This window comes from Danio rerio, chromosome 4, assembly GCF_052040795.2.
Source record: "Danio rerio strain M-AB ecotype USA chromosome 4, GRCz13ab, whole genome shotgun sequence".
NCBI lineage: Eukaryota > Metazoa > Chordata > Actinopteri > Cypriniformes > Danionidae > Danio > Danio rerio.
In genome coordinates this window covers 42,505,001-42,524,003 of record NC_141024.2, presented here as the reverse complement: position 1 = coordinate 42,524,003, position 19,003 = coordinate 42,505,001, and the positions used below count along the sequence as shown (strand labels likewise).

The following is a 19,003-nucleotide window of genomic DNA, read 5'->3' as shown; positions in this document are numbered from 1 at the left end:
CCTTTCAGTCATGACCATGGGTGACAGTAGGTACTTAGATTACCTTTCGTCTCAGCTCCTTCACCACAACAGACAATCACATTAACTCCATTACCAGCCGGCAGCTAGCTCTCTACAACTCTCACATGGCCGCCCACTGTAGCTAAACAGGGCTGTTCCCGGTCAGTACCTGAATGGGAGATCACATGGGAAAGATAGGTTGCTGCTGGAATTAGTGTTAGTGAGGCCAGCAGGGGGCGCCCAACCTTTGGTCTGTGTGTTTGAGTGACGGGGACGCTATACTGCTCAGTAAGCACCGTCTTAAGATGTTAACGTGTGGTTGTTAAAAATGTAAAAAAAGAGTAGGGGTCTCTGTCCATCATGGCCATATTCAATTGGCTTCATCATGTGTGGGCTGGCGCAAAATGGCTGCCGTCGTGTCATCCAGGTGGATGCTACACACTGGTGAAGTGGTGGAGGAGAACCCCCCCATTGTGTAAAGTGCTTTGAGTGCCCAGAAAAGCGCTATATAAATGTAAGGAATTATTAGGGGCCAAGTAGAACGCCTTAGCCTCACAGCAAACATTTTGGTCTACAAGCTGTCACTGCCGTCTTCCCATGAGAGTGGCCACAGGCTCTGTGCTGGCGGCCCCAGAAACTCGATTCACTCCAGAGTAGAACCGAACAACTCCGGCAGGGGCAAACCGCGACTGCACTGCACTGAGAGCAACGCAAAAAATTCCTGAACGAGCCAGCCAGGAGTCGAACCTAGAAACTTCTGATCCAAAGTCAGACGCGTTATCCATTGCGCCACTGGCCCAGTCCACGTGCACATGGAGTTCCTTCAACGCATGCTGTGCTTTGTTGTCATGGCAAGTTGTGGTGTCGATAGGATGCTCTTACACCGAGCATGTGACAGTCCCTCCCAAGAAGAACTGTGATCCAGGCTCTGAGACTTTCTCTTCCCCAGGAGGAGGTTGCAAACGTTAGAGTTATTTTTGTCAGAGCAGCTGCAGCACACCTGGGTGGAGGCCCACAGCTAGACTTGAGGGCAACCTTCAGTCAGACCTTCCCTGGTGGTCTAGTGGATAGGATTTGGCGCTCTCACTGCCGCGGCCCGTGTTCGATTCCCGGTCAGGGAACTTCCTTTTCACCTCCATGCTGAACTTTGAGCAGTGGTGAACTCATTTGGCGAAGGCAAGAAAGCGGCTCTGAGCGCAAAAGATGTCCTTCGAGCCAGAGTCGAACCAGCGACCTAAGGATTGCCATCATCCCACCTACAGTCCTCCGCTCTATCAACTGAGCTATCGAAGGCTTACAGGGCAGTTCCACAACCACATCGTATAAGGTAGCTGCAGTCCGACCGCTGGCCAAAAAGGACAGATGCAAAAGCACTCAAGCCTTCCCGTACCGGGAGTCGAACCCGGGCCGCCTGGGTGAAAACCAGGAATCCTAACCGCTAGACCATATGGGAACTGCCACTTTGGAAAGCCAGTCTTGGCACAAACTCCAGTTCATTCTGATCGCTGGCACATCCCTGCTCCGCTTGCACAAGTGCCACTCATACACTTATGCACTCTCTCATACACAGTATGTGCCACTGGCCCAGTCTGCACTGTGTGACATATTTGCCGACATATAACAGAGACTGAAACATTGATCACACTTGTCTGAGGTGGTCATTTTGACTGCAATCTTGTTTTAGGTTGGTACTTTGTTTTTGAATCTTGTTGGCTTTCCGAATGTGTATCTGTGCTGCAGTAGAATGCCTTAGCCTCACAGCAAACATTTTGGTCTACAAGCTGTCACTGCTGTCTTCCCAGGAGAGTGGCTGTACTGGTTTCTTCTGAAAGTCCTGAGGGATGTACAGGACCAAGACATGAGAGCAGTTGGGGCAGACTTTGAACCCAGGGGAGCACCTCACAGGCTATGTGCTGGCAGCCCCAGAAACTTGATCCACTCCAAAGTAGAACCAAACAACTCTGGCAGGGGCAAACTGCAACTGCAGTACACTGACTGAGAGCAATGCAATAAATCCTGAATGGCTTCATTTTCACCTCCATGGTAAACTTCGAGCAGTGTTGCCGATGATCTCTTCACGAAAGCAGCTCTGAATGCAAAAGATGTCCTTCGAGCCGCTCTGTAAAACGTAATAAGACAAACTCTGGCACAGACATCCAGTCTGCACGCTGGAATACACGCTATTATCTCATGGTTGAGACGCAGCTTCAAAAATTAGTTTCAAAACGGAAGTACAAATTTGCTTGAAATAACGCAAAAACAACCAATTTACACTTTTTAGTGAAATATTTGTGTCCTAATAGTGTTTTTAGCAGTGTGGGACACATATAGGACTGTCAACAGCTCAAAAAATGTGTTTTGGAGTTTCGTGACCCTTTAAGGTACAATTGGTAGATAAAATTGTAGTGAGTGGTGTTAGTGAGGCCAGCAGGGGGCGCCCAACCTGCGGTTTGTGTGGGTCCTAATGCCCCAGTATAGTGACGGGGACTCTATACTGCTCAGTGAGCGCCGTCTTTCGGATGAGACGTTAAACTGAGGTCCTGACTCTCTGTGGTCGTTAAAAATCCCAGGATGTCCTTCGAAAAAGAGTAGGGGTTTAACCCTGGCATCCTGGCCAAATCTGCCCACTGGCCTCTGTCCATCATGGCCTCCTAACCCTCCCCATATCATGATTGGCATATCATCACTCTGTCTCCTCACCACCAATCAGCTGGTGTGTGGTGTGCGGTCTGGCGCAAAATGGCTGCCGTCGCGTCTTCCAGGTGGATGCTGCACACTGGTGGTGGATGAGGAGATTCCCCCCCATTGTGTAAAGCGCTTTGAGTGCCCAGAAAAGCGCTATATAAATGTAACAAATGATATTATTATTATTATTAAAATACACAAATGAAAATCTTACTTTGTTTTTCTTTTAACTAAGTATATTTTTTATGTTTTGTTGTTTTGTCTCAAATTATTTCATGTAGGACACAAATGCCTCAAATGCAGCTTTAACATCATTGGAATAAATTATATTTTAACATATTCAACTGGAAAAGCAAACATATTAAAAAGGAATAATTATTTACAAGGTTACTTTTATATCTGCATTTTTATAAACTAAAGCAGTTTTGTCCCCAAACCTTTGAAAAATAGTCCATGTTGTCTTTATATTTTTAGATGCTTCATTTATTACTGATTTTACTTTATGCTTTCAAAATATGTAATTATGCAGTTGAAGTGATATTGTGCTTTTTTGCTACATAGTAGAAGTGAACTAGTTTTGTTTTGTGTTAAAGCCACAATGGCCCTGCATAAAAGTGCTTTACTGAGACCTTATAGGCACATTTTGTGCCTGGACTCAACTTAGTATTAGTGGGACCTAACTATTTTGTTAATTACTAAATGCCCACAGAGCATGCTCACAGGACATACTTCTGACTCAGATCGTATACCTATACTTCGCCCATTGTGGCTATATACACTCCACTTTGTGTGGACTTGCTATGGGCCCAAAGTGAACTTCTGTTTCGAGTGGGCCAGCCCACAGTTTGGTCTAGCGACATTGTATATGCTTTTGGTATAGACATGTTTCTTTGGAAATTTGTGCACTAAAACTGTACACTTAAGTACATGAAGGTGAGCTTTAGCAAACAGCATAATACATTCAAAACTATTGTATAATAGGCTAAGACAGACATTAGAAAAGCATACTGTAGAAATACTGTAGAAATTATCCATAAGGATTTTTATGTATTGTACTATAAAACAATCCTATAGGAATGGTTCCAAAATATGACCATAATTCTAATTAAATTCCTTCAAAGAAATCCTATAAGATGCTTCTTTTTTGTCTGTTTGGCAGCGCCACAAAAAAAATTCTGTGAAACCGTGTTAAAACTGTGAAATCTACTTTTTGTTCATGTTGTTTTTTGTTATGTGCGTCAGCAACTCCCTGGATGCGTATTACAGTTCACAAGCAGCAAAAACGGCCCAGTGGCCTAATGGATAAGGCACCAGCCTTCAAAACTGGGAATTGTGGGTTCAAGTCCCACCTGGGTTGTCTTTGATGCAGTTCTTATTAAGTTGGCTGTGCAGCACAATCCAGTGTGACCTTCAAAAAGCTAGGTTCATACCCTTAGGTCAAAAAGACATGACAATGGAAAACTCTTTAGAGAATCTGCTTTGTCATTAGGTGTACACACCAGATCGTCTGAATGCAATATGGTATAGGGATCCTAAAGTGCTGTTTTCTGAGTTCTAAGAACTTCCTGAGCCATACAACAGATATGACAAATGCTAGTATTGGCCCAGTGGCCTAATGAATAAGGAATCAGCCTTCAAAGCTGGGGATTGTGGGTTTAAGTCCCATTTGGGTTGTGTTTGTTGGGTTACATATAAATTGTATGGAAAAAATGCTGACATGTCTCCTCAAAGCTTAGGCGTGATGATCTGAGGTCAATAGTTCGCTTCAAATTCTCAGACTTGCTGCACACTTCAATTAAGATTCATCCAATCTTGCTTGAATTATCCAATCACGTTACGCTCTGGTAATGGAGATCTTGACTTCAAGTACCCTGTGGCTTTCAAATAATGGTCTCATGTTAGATGGATGATGATGAAATGCAAACAAGAAAATAGCTGCAGACAGGTTGTGATTTCATGTTAACGAGAGTGGCCATGTCTGAAATTTGAAACTCAAGACCAGTCTCACACCATACCCCAGGACCAATGAGACACGAATGTGGATGATTACACAAAGAGAATGTTTGTCCATTAGTTGCAAACCATCTTATTTGATGGAATGCAAACTGGCATCGAGATCCCAAAGTGCAGTTTTCCATGCGTTGGCATCTTGTTGAGGGCATACAAGAGCTCCATGACAAAAACTTGGGAACATGGCCCAGTGGCCTAAAGGATAGGGCATCAGCCTCTGGAGTTGGGCGTTGTGGGTTCAAGTCCCATCTGGGTTGTCTTTGAAGGTCTCACTTCAAGTTGGGAGCAATGTTTGTTGGATGAAACACAGTAGCTGTGAAAACCTCCTAGAGATGTGTTTGCATGTCATTATTACAACGATCCATAAACAAATCTAACAACAGATTCATTGCCGCTACTTTCTTTCAAATCAACTCTCTTTTATTGTCACATCATCAGCAGCACGTGTACTATGATGAGTAAAAAGCTTAGGTGCTGGCTCCAGACAGCACAAAATACAGAGTAATACAGTGCAAAATACAGACAGTGCAAATACAACAACAATGTGAAATTGACAGCGATGTGTACAATGAATAGGTGTCCATATAGTTGTAGGCAGTGTTGCTTCAAGTATGGATTGGTTAAAGTGCAGTGCATGCTACATATTGATGGTGTGCAGTGAGGGTACTGCCATGTCCTCATGCCTAGTATACGTGTTGTGCATCCAGATGAAACGGCATAAGCTGTGGCTCCACAAAAAGAGTTTTACACGCCTGAACAGGGACTTGAACCCTGGACCCTCAGATTAAAAGTCTCAACACAACACAATAGTTTGGCCTCATGTCATGTAGGAGACATTAAATAGATCAATGACAACTGCAGAAGGTATTTCTGTTGTTGTGGAAATGAATGGACACTTAACAATTGAAAAGATTCCTTCCATGCCTTAGAAGCGTGACTTGATCAATGCTTATCTACACAGCATGCTGCATCAAAGGTCCCGTTGCTCATATCGAATCCCTAGTCTTCCACACTTTAGGAAACGTAAGCATTCAGGATGTGCCATTAGCACAGCCTGCACTAAAAGGAGGTTGGAGATTACGGATGGCAACACAGAGTGCAATGCCAATGTCACCTTGAAAAACCTGCCGTGACCCGGAGTTGCTGCGGCCACAACGCAGAGTACTAACCACTATACGATCACGACGAGCTACGGGAAAGCCACTGGCCCTTCACTCTCTGTCATATGTCTTTAAAAATTGAAGGCCCCCAGAGCAGTCAGTTAGCATGCGGTGCCATTTTATTTTTGGTGCTTTTCCCTTCCAGCACAACCCTTTTCCCAAGAAACAATGGAGTTGCAACCAATCATGGAATGTCACAAACTAAACCCTGCGCACTGCCTGGACGTAGTCGGCAGGGTTCGAACCTGCGCGGGGAGACCCCAATGGATTTCGAGTCCATCGCCTTAACCACTCGGCCACGACTACAAGACTGCTTGGATTGCCATGTCCTCATGTCTAATACACTTGTTGTGCATGCAGATAAATCTTTCGGCAAGCGACAGCTCAACGGCATAAGCTGTGGCTCCACAAAAAGAGCCTTACATACCCAAACAGGGACTTGAACCCTGGACCCTCACATTAAAAGTGTGATGCTCTACTGACTGAGCTATCCAGGCTCCATGGCTTGGCTGTACAAGCAGGCAAAGTGTAGGGTTGTGGTGGGCGCAGACCTTTACAGCACACAAAAGTTTACCGTGAGGTGGGGTTTAGGTTTATGGTTGGTGTAGATGTTGCTAAAACACAACAGTTTACTGTGAGGTTTGGGTTAATGGTTGTTGTAGGTGTAGACATCAGGGGGGTATTCCAGAAAGCTGGGTAAACTTACCATCTGCTAAACCCTGAACTCTCGGTTGATTTACCCAAAACCTGCTTACCGCGAGTATGTTGGTTCCAAAACAGGTGATAAGAGTTAGTTAAATCAACCTCCTGAAGATAACCGCGGGTTAATGCACGTGCACGGCACACACCTGAAGGCATTTTCAGTAGATCGCCGAATTCACGAGTCACCATAGAAAGTCAAGGTGAGAAAAAAGGCAACGCAGAGGCGAAGCTGGAGGTTTTAATCACAGAGATTACACATTTTCCCACCTGCCAGATCATTGCCCAGAATAAACTGAACTCCCTCTACTGGAAGATCAGAACACACTCCAACACAAACATTTCCCGTCACTAATTCAGTTTGCAAATATATCATGTGCAGGGGAACTGTAACACAGCCTGAACCCACCCCCCTTAGTATGACATCAGAACCAGTATAAGAATCGGATAACAAATTTAGAGTGCTTCGAAGCATCAAAGACTGAACTGAACCGTTGTCCCTCAAGATAGTTATTGGTTTAGGAACACTTTCAGCATCATGTGACACCCAGCCTGACAGCATAAAAGGTTCAAACCCCCTCTGGTCTGAATTTAAATCTGTCTCCTCTGTAGCTGCATGTATAAACCCCACACTTTTAGGTTTAACTGACACATTTTTCTTTTTCCAGGCCTCACAGTCTGCTATCAAATGATTAGCATCCAAACAGAAAAAACACACCCTACCGTCCCCGGAGCGGTTTTGAGGAATCCTTCTATTGCTGAACCCAGCCCCACGCTCTGGTTTAGCATTATTATTGATCCAACCTCTGACCTGCATTTCAGGACCCTGGACAGCAGCCCTATCAGCACCTTTGACCACAGGAGAGAAAACTGTTCTGTGTGTTAATACAAACTCATCTGCCATTACAGCAGCTGAGGACAGAGACACTACTTTTTGTTCATTCAAATGAATAACAAGATTCTCAGACACGGAGCTCTTAAAGTCCTCTAATAAAACTTGCTCTTTCAATTGCTCAAACGTTGTGGTTTTATTTGAAGCACACCATTTATCAAATAAAGTTCGTTTTTCCCTTGCAAACTCCACAAATGTTTGTCTGTCTGTTTTCTTGTGAGCTCTAAATTTTTGTCTGTATGCCTCCGGCACTAGCTCATATGCACGAAGGGCAGTCTGTTTAACAACGTCATAAACAAGACTCTGTTCCACTGGCAACGCGGCTTCCTGCGCTTTGCCAATTAATTTACATTGCAGCAGGAGAGCCCACATCTCCTTCGGCCACTGCAATGTAGCTGCCACACGCTCAAACGCAGTAAAATAACTGTCTACTTCAGCTTCTCTAAATGGTGGAACCAAATTAATATGTTTACTCACATCAAATGCTGGCAAACTCACAGGATCAGTTACGGCAGCAGCAGGACTAGATGAGGCTAGTGCAGGGCCACTGGGTAGCTGAGCAAATGACGGAGAGGTAGGTGAACGTATCGGAGAAACCCCGACCTGCTGAAACAGACCACGATCTCTCTGAAGTCGTTCTCTCTCTATTTCCAGCTCTAGCTCCTTTACCCTAAGCCTTTTACTCTCAGTCTCTGCCCGTTTAACTTCCAATTCCAGTTCCTTCAACTTTATTGCCAACATTGGATCTGACGCGGTCACCGCAGCATTAGGCTGCGCTTGCGCTGAAGACGGTAACATACGTGGCTCGGCGGAAGAGAGCGGTGCAGATAAAGGCTTCTCGTCGGCCGTGACCGGCGAAGCAGCGCTCGCTTCTGCACCACGCTCTACCGTTTCGTCAGGTAGAATTTGTTGCAAAACCAATTCATCATGTAGATACTTTTTAATCGCTTTTTTAGACTCATTCTGTGACACAGGAATTTTGAAAAAATTTGCAATTTTAATTAAATCATCTTTGCGGCAGCGATTTAATTGTTCCACGTTCGGAGCCAGTGTAAAAGAAATCAAGTCAAACTCCATAATCCAATCCGAATTATTTTTCCCACACCACAAGAGAACAGATAGACAAAAGTTTAACTTACCACCCACATGCAGTCAAGACAGTTGGTTGAAACAGCTGACACAGAGTCGATATATTCCAGTTTCTGCAAACAGTAAAATACATAAACTATTTCCTCTTCTTCATACAAACCAAAAGACGAGCCCCCAATTTATGTTACGACCTCAAAAATGTCTAGGGCTGAAGTCGAACATAAAAATTATAGAGAAAATAAATAAACAGTTAGCAGGTTTGATTTTTAAATGACCTTTAAGGTTCTTTTATTGTGAGAAGGTGGAAAAGGTTTGTATTTACAATAAACAAATAAATGAGCGCAAACAAAAAGCTTCAGGGCTGAGCAAGGCCAAAATAACAAACAAAACATTTACTAACTCCACCCCAAAGATAACTTACCTACTGAATCAAAAATAAATGAAGAAAATAAATTACAAATACTTACAGGAACGGGACAGGACGAGAGAGGGAAAAAGAGAGAGACACACACACACAGCAGCACAGAAACAACCCAATCTGCTCTTGCGTAACAATGACAATGTCATCGAGGTACACTTTACAATTAGACACTCCAATGAGCACTATATTCATTAAGCGCTGAAAGGTGGCTGAAAGGTGGAGCGTTCCGTAGCCCGAAAGCCATCACCGAGTAATTCAGAAAGTCATCTGGCATCACAAAAGCAGAAATTTCAGCAGCACGCTCCGTCAAGGTTATTTGCCAGTAACCCTTCAACAGATCTAATTTTGTGACAAAACGTGCAGAGCCTACTTTCTCAATACAATCTTCCATTAATGTAAGGGGATACGAATCGGGTTTCGTCATGGCATTTACCTTTCGATAGTCCGTGCAGAACCGTTGCGTGCCATCAGACTTAGGAACGAGTATACACGGTGAGCTCCACGCGCTTGAGCTCGGGACTGCGAGACCATTTGTGATGAGATATTTAACCTCATCTCTCATTACCTTCCGTTTAGCAGGATTCACGCGGTAAGCACTCTGTTTAATAGGCCGGCATTCGCCCACGTCTATATCGTGCTTCAATACTGAAGTTCGTGAGGGGACATCTAAAAATAGTGAAGGGAAACAATGAATTAAATCAAGTATTTCGCTTTGCTGGATATCAGACAAATGCAACAACTGTGACTTTAAAACACTCAGAGCCTGGGAATTATTCAATTTGCCACACGAAATTAAGGACTTCTGCATACTTAGACAGTCTTCATCTGAGCCACTGTCAGAAGTGATCACGACAGCCACAGGAGCGATTACAGAGCTTTTTGACTCCGAATCATCTTCACGACTCACATAATGCTTCAACATGTTAATGTGACACACACAGCATTTTCTACGTCTATCGGGTGTGTGCACAACATAATTCGTGTCACTCAGCTTTTTATCAATGACATACGGTCCGAAAAACTTCGCCTCTAATGCAGCACCTTGAACTGGCAACAAGACCAAGACTTTATCACCTGTAGAAAACGAACTAGACACAGCTTTTTTATCATAGCGCTCTTTAATTTTTGCCTGAGCATTCCCCAAACTAATCTGAGCTAGTTTACACGCATAATGCAAACGCTCGCGAAAGGTACAAACATAATCAAGAAGATGACACTCTTGGTTTGGCTCTGAAACCCACGACTCATGTAATAATTTTAAGGGCCCTCGAATATCGTACCCGTAAATTAATTGGGCCGGGCTGAAGCCCAATGACTCCTGGACAGACTCACGGATCGCAAATAACAATAAAGACAACCCCTCATCCCAGTCTTTGCTCGACTCAGCGCAGTATTTACTCAACATGGACTTCAAAGTTTGATGGAACCTTTCTAATGCCCCCTGAGATTCCGGATGGTAGGCAATCGATGTAACGTGTTTGATGTTCAGTTGAGAAAGCACTTGTTTGAACACTCGGGACATAAAGTTTGTGCCCTGGTCAGTCTGGATCACTTTTGGAAAACCGAAGGTGGAAAAGAATGTGATCAGTGCTTTTAAAATAACTTTCGCTTTTAATGAGCGCAACGGTATAGCCTCTGGGTAGCGAGTAGTGGTGCACATGAGGGTGAGCAAATAAACGTGCCCAGATTTTGTACGTGGTAGTGGGCCAACACAATCCAAAATCACTCGTGAGAAGGGCTCATCAACGACTGGAATAGGTTTAAGAGGTGCAGGCGGAATTTTCTGATTAGGTTTTCCCACAATCTGGCATGTGTGACATGAACGACAATATTTTGCAACGTCTGCATTCATTCCAGGCCAGAAGAAATATCGCAAAATACGATGGTACGTTTTGGTAATGCCCAAATGTCCAGCGACATTATCATGTGCCACACTCAGAACCTGTCTGCGTAAACATTTAGGTACTACCAACTGAAAAACAACATCCCAGCCTAAACCATCAGACACTGTAGGAGTCCACTTTCTTTTTAACACATTGTCATCCCAAAAATAACCAATCAGCTTATTTTTAATCGCCTCAGCAGTTAAAGCGGTAGTTCGGCAACGTGACAAAGAGGAGTCATTCTTCTGTTCAACAGAAATCAGCACCTTATCCGCGGACAGCGGGAGGTCATCCGATAGCGATTCAGCACCACAGGCCGTGGACAGCGAATCAGCACCCTGCGTCTCAAGTGTCACATCTTGCGCGCTGCCAATAAAAGTGTCAGATAGATCAATCATATCGCCGAATTTACGAGCTTGCGCTCGCGTGATTACACAGGCAGAAAAGACGGTCGGAAATTCAGAAACTAAATCATTAGAATTAACCGTCTCACAAAGAGGATTCTCAATAACCTCTGGATACGGAAGAACTTTTCCTCCGGCTAAATCATTACCAATGATAACAGCAACACCCTTCACGGGCAACTGGTGACGAACAGCCAGTTTCACAAAACCTGTTACCAAATCAGACTGAATGTATACCTTATGCAGTGGCACTTTCAGAACCCCTTAACTCAATCCCCTGAATAAGGACATCAGATCCACAATAACTTTCGTCCGAAAAATGCAACGAATCAAAAATTACAAAGGATCGTACAGACCCTGTATCTCGAAGAATGGCCACAGGAACTGAATCTTGTGCCAATCCACTCAGAGAAATCGTTCCCTGACACACAAATGGATCATACAAAGCATCAATATCCGAATCGGGCTTGCTTTCCCTACTAACGAAGCCAACACTCTTAGCTGCCTTTACCTGATTTTTCTTTCTCAAACTAGGGCACATAGAAATTAAGTGACCTAAATCGTGGCAGTAGAAGCATTCGCGAGATTCCGCAGTTTTTACCTGCTTTAGCGATTTTGAAGCTTTTCCATTTTTCTCAAAGACTGGCGAAAAATTTGACTCACGACGTGAAACAAATGTGCTCTTGTGCGTCAAAACAAACTCATCCGCGCAAACGGCGGCTTCAGCAAGAGTCGAATTTTTTTTTTTCATTCAGAAAAACAACAATTTTGTCCGGCAACGAATTTTTTAAATCCTCAATCAATATTAGTTCACGAAGTTGCTTAAAATCAGTGACTTAGCTGGAATGACACCACTTATCGAATAGCATGCTCTTATCCCGAGTATACTCCACAAAAGTTTGACTGGAACCCTTCGAATGCAAACGAAATTTTTGCCTATAAGCCTTGGGGACTAATTCATATGCCTTCAGCACCGCATTTTTCAGTTTATCATAATCCAAGCTGTCGTTAACAGATAAAGCGGAACTAACCTCTTGGGCTTTTCCCGTTAATTTGCACTGAATCAGAAGAGACCAAGTCTCTTTCGGCCAGCGCAACGCCGCAGCTATTCGCTCGAAAGCGCCGAAATATGAATCCACTTCGTTATCCCGAAATGGGGGTACGAGCGTAATATGACGACTGATGTCAAAGTCAGCATAATTACTAGAGGACACAGGCAACAAATTAACCGGGGTTGGATTAGAATTACCAGCAAGTGAAGCAGATGGTGAAACAGTAGGTATAGGAGATAATTTAGGAGGCAAGACTGGTGAACGACGGTCAGCTTGCGTTTCTAACTCGCATTGCCTAAAACGTAGAAGCTGAGTAGTATGTTCTTGACGCTTAATTTCGAGATCTAATTGTTTCAACTGAATAGCCAATTTTAAATCATCTAAATTTGTTCCACTTGGCGAATGCAACATAGAATCATCTGTCGCGTGGCTATCAGCACCGGCGTCTTTTTGCGCTGCTCCAGCAGGCCGAGGCTGTAAAACGCCTTGCTGCACCAGCGAATCATAAATTAAATCTCGCACTTCTTTTTTCTTAGCAGTTTTTACCACGGAGATTTCATAGAAATCAGCCACTAAAAATAAATCAACCTTACGGCATGACTCCAAAAGTTCCCACGAAGGAGCTTGTTTAAACGCTTCTATGATAAACTCCATAATCTCAACCTTTCCCCACAGCACAAGATCAAATTTCCAGTCACCAAAAATAGAGAATATATAAATGGTACTCACCAGCAATGTCACAAGATTTCTCTCTGGACGCGAAATTTAAACGAATAAACAGATCAAATTAAACTAAATTTGGATGAGGAAAAAACGGACGAGCCCCCAATTATTACGCCCCAAGTCTAGGGGAAACGAAAAGGGCATAATAAACGAAGAACAAACAAATGTGTTGGGGTGGTGGATTTCCCAAGCTAAACAAAACTTAAAGCAAAAGATTCCCTTCTGTCGACAACCAAACTCACACACTCAATTGAGAGTATATATGAAGATATTTATTATAGAAAAATAGGGTTTATATAAACGAGCATTTCGTCAGGGTGACCACAGGCCAAAATAACAAACAAAAGAATCTATAAAATAAATCCACTAAATTACCTATTACTATTTAAAGAAACATACAAGAATCTTACCTGACTCCCTAACATAAACAAAGTCAAAAGTAGTCAAATAAATAGGCAGGTCACCCCTACACGCTCAAACTCTCAATAAATATTCAAGCATAGGATGGTCATCAATACAAAGGTGATAATTGTTGGTCGTCGGCCGAAGGGGTGAGGGAAACCCAGGAGCTCCACTCCAAACACCGAACGCAGCAGAAATGAGCTCCCCGATTCCTGCCGGAAGCTCCCTTTTATACAGGCCTCGTAGACCAGCAGCCAATCAGAGCAGGGAATCAAGCCGGCGTGGGAGCCTATAAGACATCAAAAAAAAAACAGCAAGGAGGCGGGACAAAAGAAAAAGGTGTACAATCCGCAATAATAAAAAAAATAAATAAACTTCAGTCGTAACAATAATAAACTTAATGGGTTTAATGTGTTAACAAGTGCATTGGTGAGTGATGGCATGGAAACTGACAGAAACAGGCATCTAACACTGCATCACATGAACTGCTATTGGGTCGACCCTTGCAAAAAACCACATGAAACTTTGCATAAAACCTTGCATATAATCTCACCTATAACCTTGCACATAACCTCTTGGAATGTTTTGCAAAGATGTCTAATGCAGTAGGGACTTAAATGAAGAAACAAATAATTGCCATGTGCAAAGCGATATCTGTGCAGGAAACCAGAAAGGAGCCATGTGAGAGAGCAGTGATACAAGGTCCAATTGGTCCAGCTGATCGAGTCTATCTGTGGATGTTCTGGAAAAAGGAGAGAGCTCAGGAGGAAAGGACCATATCTGGATGAGGGCAAATCCAACAGCTGCCGAAGTGGATGCCATTAATGGGGTACCAATGCCTCAAAGGAGCGAAAGGAAACAACTCCAGCAAGGGAAAGCTGACCGGAAACAGAGGAGCCTGAATATTCTAAAGCTCTAAACTACTAAGTGTAACGTGTGGAAGGAGAAGTTAATCAGAACAAAGTAAAGAGTGATTCTGATAATATGCCTGAATACCATATACAGCAGTGCCACAAGTCAAGGGATGATGAATGCACAACTGCAGATTTCAAAACTCAAACTCTTAACCACACATCTCCATTAACATCTATTAAAGTCAAGTGAAGATGCTGGTAGCTTAGAAGAAGAGAAACAAGGATGACCAAAGATCAAGATCAGCATTTGATGCTTTTTATGTTTGTATATTGAATTTGTTTGCATATTGCTTTTATGGTACCTATATATAATATCACTTCAGTATATTCTACATGAGTGTGAAAACTAGCAGCTAGCACTGAACCAACTGAATACTTGTGCTTAAAACATTGTTGTCTTTGATGTGTTAAGAGAAAAAAACAGAGTACAGTCTTTTACTTCCTTCAAATCAAAAGAGAGGGGAGATGTTTGGCTGGACTTCTGTCAAAGTACAGTGGCATAATCTAGTCAATTGATAACAGCTATGTGGCTTATATCAGTCACTAGATAGAGGTAATTAAGAGAACTGGATTATGAAATTGCACTTTGGGTTAAAAGACAATAATATTAAGACTAAAGTCTTAAGAGGAGGGATTGAAGAAGATTTCTATTCTCTCAGTGTGTAGTATTTTCTAAGTGTAAAGCAGTTAATTTTCTCTTCTCAAAATGTATGTAGTGTTTGCAGCAAACATGCCAGCATGTGTTAAAAATACTGTGTATGATGAGTATGTCTGCACAGAAGCAACACTAGGAGAAGGCTACTGAATGGCTGATTGTGTAGAATAACTGAATATGTAAAGCACTGATTATATATGTTAAATACTTGTATGAAGCTATATGTGGCAGAAGTTAGAATGAGTAACATATTATCAAGTTATTATCCTATCATAACAATGTATGTAAACCCTTAGTTCCTTTGCATAAGTTGTATCTATACTTTGCTGACATAGACCTGTAACATCTCTGTTGACATGAGCTGGTGGGCTGAGAGCCAAGAATAGCAGGACCCCTTAGACTAGAAAACCTATTCAAAAGTGGTCAAAAGTTAAAAAGAGACACAAAGGGGTGTGTCATAATTACCTGTATAAAGATTATGGAGAACACAGATACTTTAGAAGGTGTCCCGGAGAGACTGCAGAATGCTCTGGGGTCTGCTCTGCTCTTTCTCGGCTTTATTATGGAGAATAAAGTCTATTTTCTGATATTCAAAACCTCCGGTCTGATAATTTCTAATTGATGAAAAGTCGAATTCACGACATGACCCCGTTCAACCCGGGGATGCTGCCGCCACAGCGCAAAGTTCTAACCACTATACGATCACGGCAAGCTACGAGACAGACGTTGTGACCCTTGTGTGGTATGTTCCTCCCTGTGATAAGCCCCTTCCTCTTCAGTGAGAACACTCTGTTGTTTTTATCCTCCTACCAGAACAACGCTTTTCCCAAGAAACAATGGAAATGCAAACAATTGATGACTGCTGCAATTTTAAAAACGAAAGATTCCTTCCATGCCTTAGAAGCGTGACCTGATCAGTACTTATCTACACAGCATGCTGGCATCAAAGATCCTATTTCTCTTATATCATATCCCTAATCTTCCACACTGTAGGAAACGTAAACATTCAGGACGTGCCATTAGCACAGCCTGCACTAAAAGAAGGCTGGAGATAACGGATGGCAACACAGAGTGCGACACCAATGTCACCTTGAAAAACCTGCTGTGACCCGGATTCGAAACGGGGTTGCTGCGGCCACAACGCAGAGAACTAACCACTATACGATCACGGCGAGCTATGAAACAGCCGTTGTGACCTATGTGTGGTATGTTCCTCCCTGTGATAAGCCCCTTTCTCTTCAGTGAGAACACTGTTGTTTTTCTCCTCCTACCAGCACAACGCTTTTCCCAAGAAACAATGAAAATGCAAACAATTGACGACTGCTGCAATTTTAAAAAGGGGGAGGACGTAGTCGGCAGGATTCGAACCTGCGCGGGGAGACCCCAATGGATTTCTAGTCCATCGCCTTAACCACTCGGCCACGACTACAAGACTGCCTGTACTGCCATTTCTTTATGCCTAGTACACATATTGTGCATCCAGATGAAACTTTGATCAAGCGATAGCTCAACAGCGAAAGCTGTGGCTCCACAAAATGAGCATCACAAGCCCGAAAAGGGACTTGAACCCTGGACCCTCAGATTAAAAGTCTGATGCTCTACCGACTGAGCTATCCGGGCTCCACAACAGTCATTTACAAGTAGGCAAGGTTTGGGTTGTGGTCAGCGCAGACCTTCACAGTACACTAAAGTTTACCGTGAGATGGGGTTTTAAGCTTATGGTTGGTGTGGAGGTTGCTAAAACACGACAGGTTACTTTGAGGTTGGGTTTATGGTTTTTGTAGGTGTAGACATCAGTACAACACAATAGTTTGGACTTCATGTCATGTAGGAGACATTAAATAGATCAATGATAACTGCAGAATGTCTTTCTGCTGTTGTGGAAATGAATGGACACTCAACAATTGAAAAGATTCCTTCCATGCCTTAGAAGCGTGACTTGATCAGTACTTATCTACACAGCATGCTGGCATCAAAGATCCTATTTCTCTTATATCATATCCCTAGTCTTCCACACTTTAGGAAATGTAAACATTCAGGACGTGCCATTAGCACAGCCTGCACTAAAAGAAGGCTGGAGATAACGGATGGCAACACAGAGTGCGACACCAATGTCACCTTGAAAAACCTGCCGTGCCCCGGATTCGAACCGGGGTTGCTGCGGCCACAACGCAGAGTACTAACCACTATACGATCACGGCGAGCTACGAAACAGCCGTTGTGCCCTATGTGTGATATGTTCCTCCCTGTGATAAGTCCCTTTCTCTTCAGTGAGAACACTCTGTTGTTTTTCTCCTCCTTCCAGCACTACGCTTTTCCCAAGAAACAATGGAAATGCAAACAATTGACGACTGCTGCAATTTTAAAAAGGGGGAGGACGTAGTCGGCAGGATTCGAACCTGCGTGGGGAGACCCCAATGGATTTCTAGTCCATCGCCTTAACCACTCGGCCACGACTACAAGACTGCCTGTACTGCCATTACTTTATGACTAGTACACATATTGTGCATCCAGATGAAACTTTAATCAAGCGATAGCTCAACAGCAAAAGCTGTGGCTCCACAAAATGAGCGACACACACCCGAACAGGGACTTGAACCCTGACCCTCAAAATAAAAGTCTGATGCTCTACCGACTGAGCTATCCTGGCTCCACAACAGTAGTTTACAAGTAGGCAAGGTTTGGGCTGTGGTCGGCGCAGACCTTTCCAGTACACTAAAGGTTACCGTGAGATGCTTAAGGTTATGGTTGGTGTGGATGTTGCTAAAACACGACAGGTTACTTTGAGGTTGGGTTTATGGATTTTGTAGGTGTAGACATCAGTACAACACAATAGTTTGGACTTCATGTCATGTAGGAGACATTAAATAGATCAATGATAACTGCAGAATGTCTTTCTGCTGTTGTGGCAATGAATGGACACTCAACAATTAAAAGATTCCTTCCATGCCTTAGAAGCGTGACTTGATCAGTACTTATCTACACAGCATGCTGGCATCAAAGATCCTATTTCTCTTATATCATATCCCTAGTCTTCCACACTTTAGGAAACGTAAACATTCAGGACGTGCCATTAGCACAGCCTGCACTAAAAGAAGGCTAGAGATAACAGATGGCAACACAGAGTGCGACACCAATGACACCTTGAAAAACCTGCCGTGCCCCGGATTCGAACCGTGTTGCTGCGGCCACAACGCAGAGTACTAACCACTATAAGATCACGGCGAGCTACGAAACAGCCGTTGCGCCCTATGTGTGATATGTTCCTCCCTGTGATAAGTCCCTTTCTCTTCAGTGAGAACACTCTGTTGTTTTTCTCCTCCTTCCAGCACTACGCTTTTCCCAAGAAACAATGGAAATGCAAACAATTGACGACTGCTGCAATTTTAAAAAGGGGGAGGACGTAGTCGGCAGGATTCGAACCTGCGTGGGGAGACCCCAATGGATTTCTAGTCCATCGCCTTAACCACTCGGCCACGACTACAAGACTGCCTGTACTGCCATTTCTTTATGCCTAGTACACATATTGTGCATCCAGATGAAACTTTGATCAAGCGATAGCTCAACAGCAAAAGCTGTGGCTCCACAAAATTAGCGTCACACGCCCGAACAGGGACTTGAACCCTGGACCCTCAGATTAAAAGACTGATGCTCTACCGACTGAGCTATCCAGGCTCCACAACAGTAATTTACAAGTAGGCAAGGTTTGGGTTGTGGTCGGCGCAGACCTTTACAGTACACTAAAGGTTACCGTGAGATGCTTAAGGTTATGGTTGGTGTGGATGTTGCTAAAACACGACAGGTTACTTTGAGGTTGGGTTTATGGTTTTTGTAGGTGTAGACATCAGTACAACACAATAGTTTGGACTTCATGTCATGTAGGAGACATTAAATAGATCAATGATAACTGCAGAATGTCTTTCTGCTGTTTTGGCAATGAATGGACACTCAACAATTGAAAAGATTCCTTCCATGCCTTAGAAGCGTGACTTAATCAGTACTTATCTACACAGC

At 43.4% G+C, this 19,003-nt stretch overlaps 1 long non-coding RNA gene and 7 other non-coding genes across 8 annotated transcripts in view; all 8 read right to left on the bottom strand.

The window, feature by feature from the left end:
* The window catches only part of LOC148680839 (uncharacterized), a 785,675-nt gene that overhangs the window by 276,832 nt on the left and 489,840 nt on the right, over positions 1–19,003 (bottom strand). The gene's annotated exons all lie outside the window — the stretch shown is intronic.
* Positions 727–799, bottom strand: trnaq-uug (transfer RNA glutamine (anticodon UUG)). Its single transcript has one exon. It is a non-coding gene; the product is annotated as a tRNA-Gln (tRNA).
* Positions 1,382–1,453, bottom strand: trnae-uuc (transfer RNA glutamic acid (anticodon UUC)). The gene has a single exon. It is a non-coding gene; the product is annotated as a tRNA-Glu (tRNA).
* trnas-cga (transfer RNA serine (anticodon CGA)) lies at positions 6,080–6,161 on the bottom strand. The gene has a single exon. It is a non-coding gene; the product is annotated as a tRNA-Ser (tRNA).
* trnas-aga (transfer RNA serine (anticodon AGA)) lies at positions 16,337–16,418 on the bottom strand. The gene has a single exon. It is a non-coding gene; the product is annotated as a tRNA-Ser (tRNA).
* On the bottom strand, positions 17,368–17,449 carry trnas-aga (transfer RNA serine (anticodon AGA)). Its single transcript has one exon. It is a non-coding gene; the product is annotated as a tRNA-Ser (tRNA).
* On the bottom strand, positions 18,392–18,473 carry trnas-aga (transfer RNA serine (anticodon AGA)). The gene has a single exon. It is a non-coding gene; the product is annotated as a tRNA-Ser (tRNA).
* Positions 18,592–18,664, bottom strand: trnak-uuu (transfer RNA lysine (anticodon UUU)). Its single transcript has one exon. It is a non-coding gene; the product is annotated as a tRNA-Lys (tRNA).